Source organism: Peromyscus maniculatus, chromosome 21 (genome assembly GCF_049852395.1).
Source record: "Peromyscus maniculatus bairdii isolate BWxNUB_F1_BW_parent chromosome 21, HU_Pman_BW_mat_3.1, whole genome shotgun sequence".
Lineage (NCBI taxonomy): Eukaryota > Metazoa > Chordata > Mammalia > Rodentia > Cricetidae > Peromyscus > Peromyscus maniculatus.
Genome location: NC_134872.1, coordinates 33,519,311 through 33,533,395, shown reverse-complemented (window position 1 = coordinate 33,533,395; position 14,085 = coordinate 33,519,311). Strand labels below are relative to the sequence as shown.

The following is a 14,085-nucleotide window of genomic DNA, read 5'->3' as shown; positions in this document are numbered from 1 at the left end:
AAGATGGGGAATGATTGAGAAGATACATAATGTCAACCTTGGGTTTCCACATGTTCATATACATGTCCATACGCAAGCATATATACACATACCTCACACGTATATAACACACACACACACACACACACACACACACACACACACACAGACACCTTCTATTTCTACCATTCCTTGTAGATGCTCATCTGTATGTATGTATGTTTGTATGTATGTATGTATGTATATGTGCAGGGATGTGTGGAGATTAGAAGACAACTTCAGGAACTCAATTCTCACCATCTGTCATATGGGATGGGGGAATTGAACTCAGGTCATCAGGTTTAGCAGCAAGTGCCTTTTACCACTGGGCCGCCTCACCTTGCCAGGAGCATATTTCTTTTTCTTTTTTTTTAATAGAAAAGTAATTTTATACAATATATTTTGATCATATTCTTTCCCTGCCCCCAACTCCTACCAGATCCTCCTCACTTCCCTATCTGTCCACCTTCTTTGTTCTCTCCCTCTCTCCCTTCCTCCCTCCCTCCCTCCTTCCCTCCCTCCCTCCCTCTTGCCCTCCCTCCTTTCTTCATATACATGTATCCAAAATATAAAGCACACAAAAAGTCATGGAGTCTGTTCCATGCTGGCCATCTATTCCCATGCATGAGACTACCTTGTAGTGTGGTTGATATTGTCCATTGAAGAAAAATTAGTTTTGTCTCCCAGCAAGTATCAATTGCAAAGAGCCTGTTGATAAAGGGTGGGACTTGGTGTCTACTTCTCCTCAGTGCTGGGAATTTTATCTGGTTTGAACTTGGGCACATCTTGTACACATAGTCACAGTCTCTAAGTTCATATATGTATTAACCCTGTTGTGGCTGGAAGATGATGTTTCCTTGGAATCATCCCCCACCTCTGGCTCTTATACTCTTTCTGCCTCTTCTACGAATCTCTGAACCCCGAGGGGAAGGGTTTGATAGAGACATCCCATTTAGGACTGACGGCTCCAAAGTCTCTCATTCTCTGCACATTGTGCAGTTTTAGATCTCTCTGTTAGTTGCTGTCTACTGAAAGAAGAAACTTCTCTGATGAGAACTGAGCAATACATTGACCTATGGGTATAACTATAGATCATTAGAAGTCATTTTATTGCCCTGTTCCTTTAGCAGAGTAATAATAGCAGTACATTTTCCTCTAGGCCCATGACCTGTCTGGTCTTAGGTTCTTGTGCACTTCATTGGTATCAAGTATGGCTTTTATCTCATAGAGTGGGCCTTAAATCCACTTATTTAAAAAGTGGTTGGTTAACCCCATAACATGTGCACCACTAGTGTAACAATATATCTTGCAGGCAGGCACCTGTTATTGGTCACAGGGTTTGTGGCTAAGTGGTATTTATGATTACTTTTCTCTTGCATGCATAGTATCTTTCAGCACCATGAATCCTGGTCAGTAAGGACAAAGCTTCTGGTTGGGCATCGTTTCAGTTTCTCCAGGTTTGATGACATCCATAAGCAATTTCTTCAGCAGCAGGGACTTACTGTCAGGTTGTAGAGGGTAGCCAATGGCCTTGGCAATAGTCTGTTATAGTTGAAGGGGGATCAATGAGACCTCCTTGGCCAACAATGCGATCAAATGTAACTCATTCCTGACACTGGAAGTTAGACTTAGTGCCAGAAGATGTCTAGCTGGGGCATTGTCTCCTCATTATAGGGTGACTCCATTTAAATTCTTTTCATATATGTATATATTGATGTTTCCACAGTAGTAAGTTTCCATATGGCTTCTCAAAATGCCTTTGGTGTAAGTCATTCCTCCCAGTATTCCCTCCTTTACCCTGCCATCCCATTTCCTTTCTCATTTAATCCTAGTTTCCCATTTATGTCTTTATAACACTATATTCTAATTCTCCTTCCTTGGGAAAAGCCTCTCCTCCTGTTGTGAGATATTTGAGCAAACTATAAAGATGTGTCGATGTTTTATCTTGCCCAACTAAGGTACCTGATTGGTTTAATAAGGAGCTGAATGGCCAATAGCTGGCCATGAACGAATGTGTGGGGCTTCAAGGGGCAGAGAGGAACTCAGGATGAATCTAGGTGTACGAAGGAGATGCCAGTGAGACTTGGAGGGAGTCGGACATACAGAATGGAGGAGATGTAAAAAGCCACCTGGCAGAACATAGATTCATAGAAGCAGGTTGATTTAAGTTATAAGAGCTGGTTGGGAGCAAGCCTTAGTTAAAGGCTTATTATTAATTATTTCATAATTAACATTAAGTCTTCATGTCATTCTTTTGAGGCTGGCGGTCCCAAAAGATAGTCCAACAAGAAAGACTGACAACATCCTCCCCTTTGTCCCTTACTGGCTGCTTAGCCTCTGTGGTTATTCTGATCAGAAGTGCATCTCCAAAGAGCAAGGAATTGTTCTGTCTCCATAGCCTTAAAGATAAAATGAAAATAAGAGCCCTACATTCCTTTCCTCAGAAAGACATTGGGTGGGTGTGAATCGAACAGCCTCAGTCCATCCTGACTAAGAAGTTCATGCTGCAAGTTACAATGTTTCTTGTTAGTAGCCAGTTTGAAAGGAGGCTTTGATTGAGAAGGGAATGGTTCATAGCTAGTGGAAACGTCAGGGATGACTGTGGTGGTACTGATGAAGGTAGGGTTATAACAAACAACCGAGGAAAAAGTAAATACAGAGCAGGTGAACATAATTCAAGTATTTGAACATTCATTGTGAGCCAGTACCTCTCATGTTCAGGTTCCTTATAAAGCACTGTGCAAAATGCCAATGACACAGCTGATTGTTGAAACAGATGATAGGAGATTTCTAATTAAAAGCCATCAGCTCACCGCTGGGCACAATGATATCTATTTTTAATCCCAGCATTTGGGAGACAGAGGCAGGTGGATCTCTATGAATTCCAGGCTACCCAGGGATACCTAGAGAGACCTTTTCTTTAAAAAAGAAAAAAAAAGAAAGAAAAAAATCTATCAGCTCTGATTTCTGTTCCAGAAAAGGTACCCAGATCATTTCATGGTCCCTCTTGAACCTGAATTCCTCTTTCATATGAGGCTATTTCTAAATCATTTTGTAAGGTAATAAAATTTATATGAGTGGAGAAACCACCAAATTCAGGGTGCATCTCCAGGAAGTGCCAGATGACTTCTCCAAATTGTGACTTCCCACACATGCTGTCAGATGCTGTCAGAAGCATTTAACACGTGCGCTGTCTTTCACTTCTAGGGGACATTTTCTTTTCAGAATACAAAGTAATGTAAGACATTCTAAATGATGCATTTAATATATCATTGCAAAGACACATTAAGTCCCAGCAATATTCTCTATGCACACAACCTTGCAGCTCACTTAAAACCCTCCTCCTTCTAAGATGGCAATACGAAAGTGTGGATTTTGTGAAATGAAAGGAAATGAAGACAAAAATCTCTAAAAGGATTCTGAAGCCTCTAAAATGCTCCTGAGATTCCTCATCGTTAAGCATTGGGTTAGGTGTGAGGGGTCTGGAAACCATGTATTAACACGCTTCGTGTCACCCTGCACAAAGTAACCCCACAGGCAGTTACCTTATAAGGAGAACGGTACATTTTGCTTCATAGTTTTGGAGGTATCATTCTAAAATCGGGCAACACTGTTGTTTTGGGTCTCTGGCCAGAGAGACACAACACAGAAGGAGTACACAATGGAGCAAACCACTTGCCTAGCAAGCCAGAAGGCTTAAAGAGAGACTAGACTCCCCAAAACATCCCCTCAGTTACCTGAACACCACACAACAGGCTTCACTGCCTTCCAACAGTGCCACCTTGGGGACCTAGGTTTTAATACATAGGTCTTTAGAGATCTTGACAATATTCAACACAGCATATTACTTAGTCAAACAATAAACAACAACAAAACAACCCACCAAAATCTATTTCCTTGTCAAGGGCTGGGAAATAATACAGACTAAGCTCAAGTCCAAATCCAAAGCTTCGAAGAGCCAAATCAGAAAAGCATAGTGGGTACGAATGTAAAAATAGAAAAGTAAGAATGGGAACCAGGACTTGGCTCCAGAGAGCACCAGTCTGGAGGCTTGATTGACATATGTGAAACATCAAAGCAGACGCCAGAGCCCCCTAAACAAATCAAACCAAGGCACACAACACCAGATAGCTTGAGAAAGAAGAAAGGTTTCCTTCTATTGTTGTAGGGAGATCAGGGCCAACAGGGTTACCTAGAGTGAAGAGCAGGGAGGAGCAGCCAAGAAGAGGTTTTCCTTTAAGCATAGATGATGATCCTGGGTATTTAAGGGAATGACCTCACCTTCCAAGACGTAAGCACCTGAAGGACCCTGTGAAGGGACTGAGCATAGAATGGGCGAAGCGTGTGCTTTATCAAGCTTCCCAAGTGTAGAACCTGCAGTTTGCAAGGCCCTTTGTTTGATGCTTAAGATGGAGTCAAACTATTTGGAGCATGGCAATGGGAGTATGAGAGGCTGATATGAGATGCTACCAGACCGAAAGAAGGGAAACAATCACATCAGACCAACATTCAGTAGCAGAAGACTCATAGGCAAGGTCAAGAGCTACAGTGGCCAATTATAAGAAGCTAAATCCGCCGGGCAGTGGTGGTGCACGCCTTTAATCCCAGCACTCGGGAGGCAGAGGCAGGCAGATCTCTGTGAGTTCGAGGCCAGCCTGGTCTACCAAGTGAGTTCCAGGAAAGGCGCAAAGCTACACAGAGAAACCCTGTCTCGAGAAAAAAAAAAAAAAAAAAAAAAAAAGAAGCTAAATCCTTGGAATATTATAATCTTCAGTATACTTCCAGGGGAAATCTAAGGTCAAGGTTGAGGAGTGTGTTCACAAGAGAGAAGAGTAGGTTCAGCATCTGTCAACAAGTAAGTGCTATTTGAAAGAGGAGCATCTTCAAGCATGGTGCCCTCTCTTGTATGGCCACAAAGACATGAGTCTTCAGAAGAACTAACAGCAATTCCGGCCTCTAAGTCACTATGCAGCAAACATATGTGGGACTGTGAAAACAGGTCAATGTCATAAATGATCTGGCTAGGCCTCAGCTGGGAAAGCTTCCATCCAGTCCTTCAGCCTCACCTCACTCTTCTCTGACTGCTGGGTAGCCGGAAAGGCTGACCTGTACACAGTTCTCTACTTAGGGCTGCTTGGAGATGTTGCAAGGCATCATCTAGGAGGTAACAAGTGAAAGGAAGATGCTTATTTCTTCAGCATTGACCCTGCTAAGTCACCATCTCAACGCAAGTCCACCTCTGACCTGCTACCTGATCCAGCAGGTTCTATCCGGCTTGCTTTATTCTCTCCCCTCTCTCTCCACTTCTTCTTTCCCTCTCTCATTCTTTACCTCCTGCACATGTGCATATCTAGACTCACATACTTCCACATGCACACACACACACACACACACACACACACACACACACACACACACAACCTACTAACCATCTCCTTGCCTTTTAAATCTAGCTATTGTCAAATACCTGCCATCAACCAAAGGTCCTGAGATATCCTTTACTGTTTTTCTTTTTCTCTGCCTTACCCGGATACAGGATCCCTGAATAAGCTCTGCTGGGTAACTAACTCTGCAAGTACCATTCACAGGATTCTGAATGCTCTACGCCCCCAACTCACCACTAACTGTTTCTGTGTTTCCCTATGTGCAGGGTGGGTTTTTAAAGAGGAGCTGCTCAGGCAATCTCCTAGCTTGTGATGAAAACTAAAGGGCAGGATGATCCCCGGTGAGAGTCAGTGCTGGAAGTGATTGAAAGCTTAGCACAAAGCTGGGACCCCCTGCTTCCATACCATGCTACAATGATAACGAGAAAAATCAGCCAGAGACAGGCAGCGGGCTGTGTCTCACTAGGAAGCATTCACACAAACTCTCTTGGCCAGGCAGGTCCAGGCCTGCCCAGGCACCTCTCTCAATGGGTCAGCTATGGACAGAACATTGGTGCTCCGGGACTACATGATGTACAGAAACACTACATGATGTACAGAAGCAAAGCAACCTGATACATGACTTGCTGCTGCTCTTACTGCTAGGCATAGCTCCTCTCCCTGATGTTGGGGTGGGGGTGAGTTACCTGCTGCTAGCACCACCTATGTTCAGGCATCATTTCAGAGAAAAGGAACTGTTGGAGAAGCACTTTTCTCAAACCCACCCTCCTCTTCATATTCTCCAATCTGGCTCAGCTTGTCCCACTTTCCTGAGGCTTGGGGAGACTCTTTTGTGTCTCTTCGGGGACTTCCACAAGAAACTTCTATGATCAGAGAGGAAAAAGTGACTCAGCGGTATGCACGGCTCCACAAGCCACTGTTGAGTTTCCTTTTCTGTCTTAGTTACTGTTCCATTGCTCTGAAGAGACACCACGACCAAGGCAACTCTTACAGGAGAAAGCATTTAATTGGGGCTTGCTGCAGTTTCAGAGGTTTAGTCCATTGTCATGGCGGGGAGTATGGAGACATGCAGACAGGTGCTGGAGCAGTAGCTGAGAGCTACATCTTGATCCATGGGCAGAGAGGGGGATGGTGGGGGGGAGGGAGAGAAAGAGAGAGACAGAAGGAGATACTGGGTCTGGAGTGGGCTTACAAACCCACAGACCTCCTGCCTTGTATTATACTACAGACATATCAAGTGAAAGTGCCTTTGACGAGAGTTGAGAGATGTAGGAGCTTGCCAACTTGACAGAATCTTGTGAATGAAAATTCCTGAAAAGAAACTGTATCTGAAAAAGCTGATTGACTAAAACTTCAATGACTGTGGAGAGGTTGAAAGGTTACCGATCCAGAGCCTAATTCCAATTTATCTGGGGCTATCTTTGGCCCACTAAAAGGTCATTCTTTGCCCCACTCTTTGGAATTGTATGAACTTAACAAAACTCTAAATTTCCACCAACCAAATCATAAGATTTCCACCAAGCCGCGTGGTGGTGGCGCATGCCTTTAATCCCAGCACTCGGGAGGCAGAGCCAGGCGGATCTTTGTGAGTTCGAGGCCAGCCTGGTCTACAGAGCGAGATCCAGGAAAGGTGCAAAGCTACACAGAGAAACCCTGCCTCGAAAAACCAAAAAGAAATAAATAAATAAATAAAAAATAAAAAAAAAAAGATTTCCACCAATCAGAAAACATCTAAGATCTATAGATAAGATCCTCCCCACTGTGCTGGAACCCCACACCTACTGTTTACATGTCTTGATAATGGTTTTCTTTGTTCTGTTGCTGTGGTGATTTGAAAGAAAATGGCCTCCATAGGCTCATAAGGAGTAGCACCATTAGGAGGTGTGGCCTTGTTGGAGGAAGTGTGTCACTAGGGAGCAGGCTTTGAGATCTCAAAGTGAGGCCGAGTATGACATTCACTTCCTGGTGCCTGCTGATCCAGATGCAGAACTCTAAGCTCTTTCTCCAACACTATGTCTGCCTGCACACTGTCATGCTTCTCACCATGATGATAATGAACTAAACCCCTGATACGGTAAGCCAGTAAATTAAATGTTTTCCTTTATAAGAGTTGCCGTGGTCATGGTGCCTCTTCACTGCAATAGAAACCCCAACTATGACAGCTGCTACCAAAACATCATGGAATTGATTCCACATTGGAACACGGAATTTGGGGGCAATCTAAATCTGAGCTTCTAGGCCATGGTCACTCACACTTGGTTCTAAAATAAACTGTCTCGTATTCCCCGAGATGAGAGCAATAAATTTTGGTTGACAACCTCCATGGAAAAACACCTGAGTGTGTCTATGGGGAGGAAAGTCCCACCATAAATGTGGGATACACCAAGTGATGGGCTGAGATCCCAGACTGAGTAAAAAAAAGGAAAAAGCAAGTAGAATACAGCATCCATATCTCTCAGCTTCCTGAGTGCACACATGATATGGCCAGCCACCTCAAGTCTGTGCTAACAGGCCTTCCCTGCCATGATGGAGTATGCTCTCAAACTGTGAGCCAAACCAAATCCTTTCTTCCTCAAGCTGTATCTTGTCAAGGTAATAAGAAAGGTAACTAATACAGAAAACAGGTACTGATGTATAGGGCTGAAACTGGAATAAAATGACCGTGGTTCTCAGGCCTGTGGAGCTGATTTGCAAGAAGAGTGGGGGAAAGTTTGGAGCTTCAGGCTAGCAAAGCCCCCGAGCACTGTAAGAAGGGCTCAGTGGGCCACTTCACTGGGTCTTGAGAATTACCAGAAGGTTGAGACAAATGCGACAGTAGAGGCCTCACTGAAAAGGTCTCAGAGGAGAGCAAGGACTCTGTCGGGAACTTTGCTAGAGGTCACTCATGGCAAAGGACCTGCCTGCATTCTGCCTGTGTCCTGGGAAGTTGAGTGAAGCTGAAATAAAAAGTAGTGGACTAATTTGTTTGGTGGAGAAAAAAAAAAAATCTCAAAACAGGATCATGTTCAGGTTGCCGTGGCTACAGCTCACGGTTTTCATCCACTGTGAGAGAGAAACAGTGACGCGGAAATACATGGAAACAATGTCCAGCTTGAGAGGAAAGTAGTGTGAGCTGGTTTCTAAACAAAAAAAAAGGTGGGCTTGAAAGCAGCTGTCATAGTTAAAAGACTAGCATCATTAAAGAGAAACCTAGTGCTCTGCATTGGGACAGTGTAGGGAAAGATTCAGAAGAGATTTTGGACTTTTGAACAGTCTTTAGACTACGAGGATGTCTAGAGATAGTCTGAGTACATTCTGCTTTATGTGGCTTAGGATTCGGGAGTTGAATGTTATGACTTAAAGTGGTGTATTTGGATGTCAAATTGCCCAGGTCAGAGTTATTAGGGTTGTCGATTTAATGGAATTTAGAATCCCTGTAGAAACATACCTCTGGGCATGTCTATGAAAGTGTTTCCAGGACGATTTAACTGAAGAAAGAGGATTCAATCCAAATGTGGATGGCAGAATCTCATGGGCTGGGGGCCTGAGCTAAATAAAAAGGAGAAAATGGGTGGAACATTAGCATTCATCTCTCTGTTCCTGAGTCTACACGTAGTATGAGCAGCCACCCCATGATCCTGCCACGATCTGCTTGCCCTGCAATGATGGACTCAGCGTATGCCTTTGCATCATAAACCAAAATATATCCCTTTAAGTTGCTTCTTTTAACTATTTGATGATAGCAATGAAGAATCAATTAATACAGAGCTGGAGAAGTGACCTACCACTGGATAAGGCCATACCTGACCCCATAGTTCTCTCATCTCAGAAGGAAAATAATAAAAAGAGGAGCAAGCAGATACCATAACAGGCTGCCCAGTCTTCTCTCAGAAATCAGGCCTCAATTTCAGTTTTCTGAGGATGAACAAGCAGTTTCTGAGAGAGCCACGAACAAAGAGCAGTTAATCACTAATGCCCCTGACAACAGGGACAAGGGAGATAAGAAGTACCAAGCCTGCGCCATTGAGCCAGCCCCCACAGTCAGCGCATAGATAAGCCAGCCTCTATAACAACTCAAGACAAAGCCTGGGACTTGTCCAAGCCTGCCAACAAATGAAAAAGCTGTAGCCTTAACCAGCTCCTTGCCAGCCCTAGCTAATTAGAATGTACTAATATGATTGTCACTTGCTTAAGCCAATCATATCTAAAGTGACCTAACTGCCCTAAAAACTCCCCTTGATTGTGCTTAAAAAAGAGCCTGTGAGCTCCTCTCTGGATTATGTTATTTTGCCTTTGTGTGGGACGGCTGGCCCCAGCATGCTGGAAGCTTTCTCAAGATAATAAACACTCTTGTTGATTGCATATGTGGATGGTGGTCTTTTGTGGGACTTCTCCAGGACCCTAAGAGAAAAGAACATAAAAGTAAAGATAAAACATAAGCATGTTGGGGAAAAAAAATGGTGAATTTTACTACAGTTACTGCCATGTGTCATTTACTGATGGGGTAAGCACTAAAGTATAAAGTGTTATCTTGTATAATATTAGAGGGACCAACCTTAACATTATACATACCAGGGCTCAGGAGAGAGAACTACTAATGGCGAGGACTATTTTTGGGAAATAGAATCTCAGCACACCGAGCTCTATAGCCCACTTGCTTTAATTCCTCTGGCATAACATCCTTTATACACAGCTTCAGTTCTGTTCTCATGCCTAGCTCCTTTCTTGCCTGATTTCTCTCTATATTTATCTACTGTTCCTTCTAGGTTCTATCTTAATTCCTTCATCTACTTCTGTCCCTTCTAGGTTCTCCTCCATCTTGTTCTTTCCCATATCAGCTCCTTTCCCATCTCCTTCTCTCCTATCTCCTTCTTCCTCATCTTATTCTTCCCCATTTGGCTCTTCCTCATCTTCTATCTCATTCCTCTAGTCCTCTCTTTTAGCCCTTCAACCTAGTTCTTCCCCATCTCAGTTTGTTCCTCTCAAGTTCTTACCCATTTAGTTTTTCTATTCTCTCTTTTCTTCTCTGTCCCTTGCCCTGGAAGTCCCGGTATATAAAGGAAGGGTCCAAGCCAAATTGTGTAAAGCTATTACTTAACGTCCACCTGACCTAGGAAGTGTCTCCTTGTGGAATTTACGGTAAGTCAGGAGACTTGCACGTGGGCTGTTATCACTGTTAGTCCTTGGAAGTTGGGCGCCCACCTGGGCGGTATTTCCCGTAGTCCTTGAAAGTGGCTAAGGAAGATATCTGATTCTAGAGAAAGCCTTTCCTGAGGCTGTTCTCCAAATACCTGGAATGAGTATGTCCAGAGAGTGATCAGTCTACACTGTTAGCCCTTCTTAGGGAAAAGTCAATTGGAAAAACTTGGAAGGCACACATATTCATAACAAAATAAAGCTGATATAGAACAAGCCAAATAACACCAAAAGCTCCTTGGAATTTGGCTTCCTCTGAAGTAAATCCTTGATCCCTCCAGGTACTGACTTTACCGTAACCAGCTGAGTTCTTATGATATATTCCTGCAGCCTGCAGCAGTGTTAAGCAATTTTATGGTTGTGAAAACATCATAGAATTTACTTGCACAACTCTAAATGGTATCTTACTACACAGACAGCCATGGCACACACCTAGGCTATAAGGAATGTGCATACAAACTATCCTGGAGTTTCTAGGGCCACGATGAACAAAAGGTTAAGTCAAGCACAAGAGGAATGTTTCAATTAAGAGAGGAAGTAAACAGGAGACATGTCAGGCTGCTCCTGATGTAAATGGCATCATGTTTTATAGTCAATTTATCCTTACCAGAACTAGAAGGAGTGTATTGTGAAAGAATGATAAAAAACATACAGTATGATAAATACATAAACCAGTCACACAGGCATTTATCATGATCAAGTATTATGTATTGTAAATAATTGTATGAGCTGTACCTTTCTACTGATGGATTGCTGGAGGTGTGTCATACCATCATCAGTACAAGCTCGAGAATAATTCACTATGATCCAGTCATGACGTTATGGTGGTTATGACATAACTAGGCAAGAAAAAAACTTTCAGATCTGTTATATCCTCATAGGCCCACTATCACACATGCAGTCCTGCTGATTGTCAATTGAAGCACCATGCACATGCTCCCTCAGTGAGACTTAACGAAGTCTTTCTATAGTTCCATTTTGACTTTAAATTAAAAAAAAAAAAAGTTTTCAATTTTCAAGTTGACCCTAGTCAACTTTGAAGTGGGGGCATACATTTGGGAAATTATCATTAAATAAAATATTTTTAGTTGACATTCTTCTTTCTCAATTTATGCTTATCACAATCCATTGATTGCACATGTGTGCGATGTTAGCCATAGAGACTTGGTTTTTTACAGGGTACATATATGTGTTGTACGAAGTGCATGCCAGACAGAGGGATGTGAGGATGAATCAGGTAGCTTATATAGCCTATGGGAAGTTAAGAGTGCTAGAAAACATGTAAACAACTTAGTTTAAAAAGTCGAGTGCCTGCAATGGTAGGAATACATATAAGGGGGGAGTGGGTATATTTCACACATGAAATATAAATATAAATAACTGCTAGCCGATGAGATTGTGATTTTCATGAATGCAGTTCTTGAGTTTTTGGGACTTCTCCCATTAAGATATGCCTGTGTCCTTTGGCCTTGAACCTGGGTTCCGTGGCTGCAGGACTGATAGACGATAGCAGAAGTGACGTCATGCCCTTTCCAAGCCCAAGCCCCCTTAAGCAGCTGGCAACTTCCACCTCTCAGCTATGAGGTCACCGGCTCTTGGAAACCGACACTACTCATGGAGCAAGCCCAGAGTACTCCACTTTGGTCAAACACGTAGTGAAGCTGAGCCCCACAAAGACAGAAGAACTGTTGGCAGCTCTCCCCCTGTCTCAGCCTCTCATCCCAGCTTCTGCCATGGTCTGACTGGATGCCACCAAGTTCTGCCAATCTCTCTGGATTCTCATGTAAATGGACTCAGCAATTGCCTAGGATAGGATTAAGGTGTAGGTTCAACTGGGACAAAGAGATAGCTGACCTCACCCCTTCTTCATACAGTCCAAGCTCCTTTCCATGCACCCCTACCTTTGACGTCTTTATAACAGGGGCTGTCAGAGTACTGGATTCCTCACATGGCAGCTCATTTTCCCCAGAGTGGCTCGATGAGGAACCCCCCGAGGGCCTGGCTCAGTGAAAGGGCATCTCTCAAGACAGGACGGTAGCTTGGTTATTGCCTTGTAGACAACAGGGCATCGCTGAGGCTTTTCAATAGGAGAGGGGTTTGATTTGAGTTTTGGTTTAAAAAGTTAGTCTAGGATTATGTGTGGACCAGATCAGAAAGGAAAGACTCCTTTGTTTCTTGGGGAGGAGACATTGAGGGTATCTGTGAAGGCTTAAGGAGATCTCAGATGCCAAGAATTTGCTTCAGGACCAAAAAGCCCTATGGTCCCAAAGCAGAAAGTCTCCATCCATACAAACAGTGGGCTGTTCGTTCTTCAAAGACAAACTCAAATAGATTAGGAAAAAGATAAGACCCAGACTCTTACCATGAACAGACTGTGTAAACAGAAGAGCTGAGTACTGTTTTTAATTTATCCTCCACATTACAAAACTACTTCCTAATATTCCAGGAGGGAAAGAACTAGGTAACCTCTGGGAACAAGGTAGGATAGGAAACGGACTCCGTAAATCCAACACTCAGTGTCCTGGTTCTGTTGTCCTATGACATCATAGACATGGTATTGGGGATCGTGGAGATCTAAACTAGAAAAGAAAATGAAGGGCTGTTTTGAGTCCTGTCTGTGCTTCCTCTTCACACTAACCTGGTTGGCTTTGTCTTTAAGAAAGGCTTAGGGCTGCAAGAACAGGCTCCAAAGGTGGAGAACACTGCTAGTGTGGTATATCAGTCAGCAAGCCCTGGGCTGCCTCCTAACAAACATTCCCAGGCAATTCTCAAGATAGCCATCACCAAAACACCAAATGACCCAGCCTCTACTGTAGCAACCACGGGCAGAAATGATGACTTTTTGACCTATATCTGAGCTACATCCTGTGGGGTCTTTTGAGGGTTTTTTTTTTTTGTTGTTGTTGTTGTTGGTTTTTGTTGGTTTTGTTTTCCACCAACTCCTTTTCAGTATTTTATTTTTAGAATGTGTTCCAGTTTGTTTTCTATTGCTGTGGGGAAAAAAATCGACCAAAAGAAACTTGAAGGGAAAGGGGTTTATTTGATTTACTTATCCTAAGTCACAGTCTACTAGGGGAAGTCAAGGCAGGAACTCAGGGCAGACTCTTCACAGATTGCTCAGCCTGCTTTCATATACAGTCCAGGAACACCTGGCCAGGAGTGACACCCCCAGTCAGCGGTGCCCCCCACATCAATCATCAATCAAGAAAATGCCCTACAGACTTGCCTACGGGCCAGTCTGAGGGAGGCCTTTTCTCAAATGAGGTTCCCTCTTCCCTGTGTGACCCTAATTTGTATCCAGTTACCAAAAACAAACCAGGACACGGTGTTTGCCAGCGAGGCTGAGGAGAACATCACAGCTGAGGATGGCTATCAAACCTGTGGCCATGTGTCTATGAACAGATCCTAAGAGGTACCCTGAGGCCGTGAGCTGTCCAATCTCTCTCTCTCTCTCTCTCTCTCTCTCTCTCTCTCTCTCTCTCTCTCTCTCTCCTCTCTCTTTTGGAAG

At 43.5% G+C, this 14,085-nt stretch overlaps 1 long non-coding RNA gene across 1 annotated transcript; it reads right to left on the bottom strand.

Annotated features, from left to right (window-relative positions):
• Nucleotides 1–6,391: 6,391 nt before the first annotated feature.
• Nucleotides 6,392–13,072, bottom strand: LOC121824696 (uncharacterized). The gene is made up of 3 exons (XR_006066630.2): nucleotides 12,940–13,072; nucleotides 11,313–11,416; nucleotides 6,392–9,782 (listed from the first exon to the last, which is right to left on the bottom strand). It is a non-coding gene; the product is annotated as an uncharacterized LOC121824696 (long non-coding RNA).
• Between the last annotated feature and the right edge of the window lie 1,013 nt (nucleotides 13,073–14,085).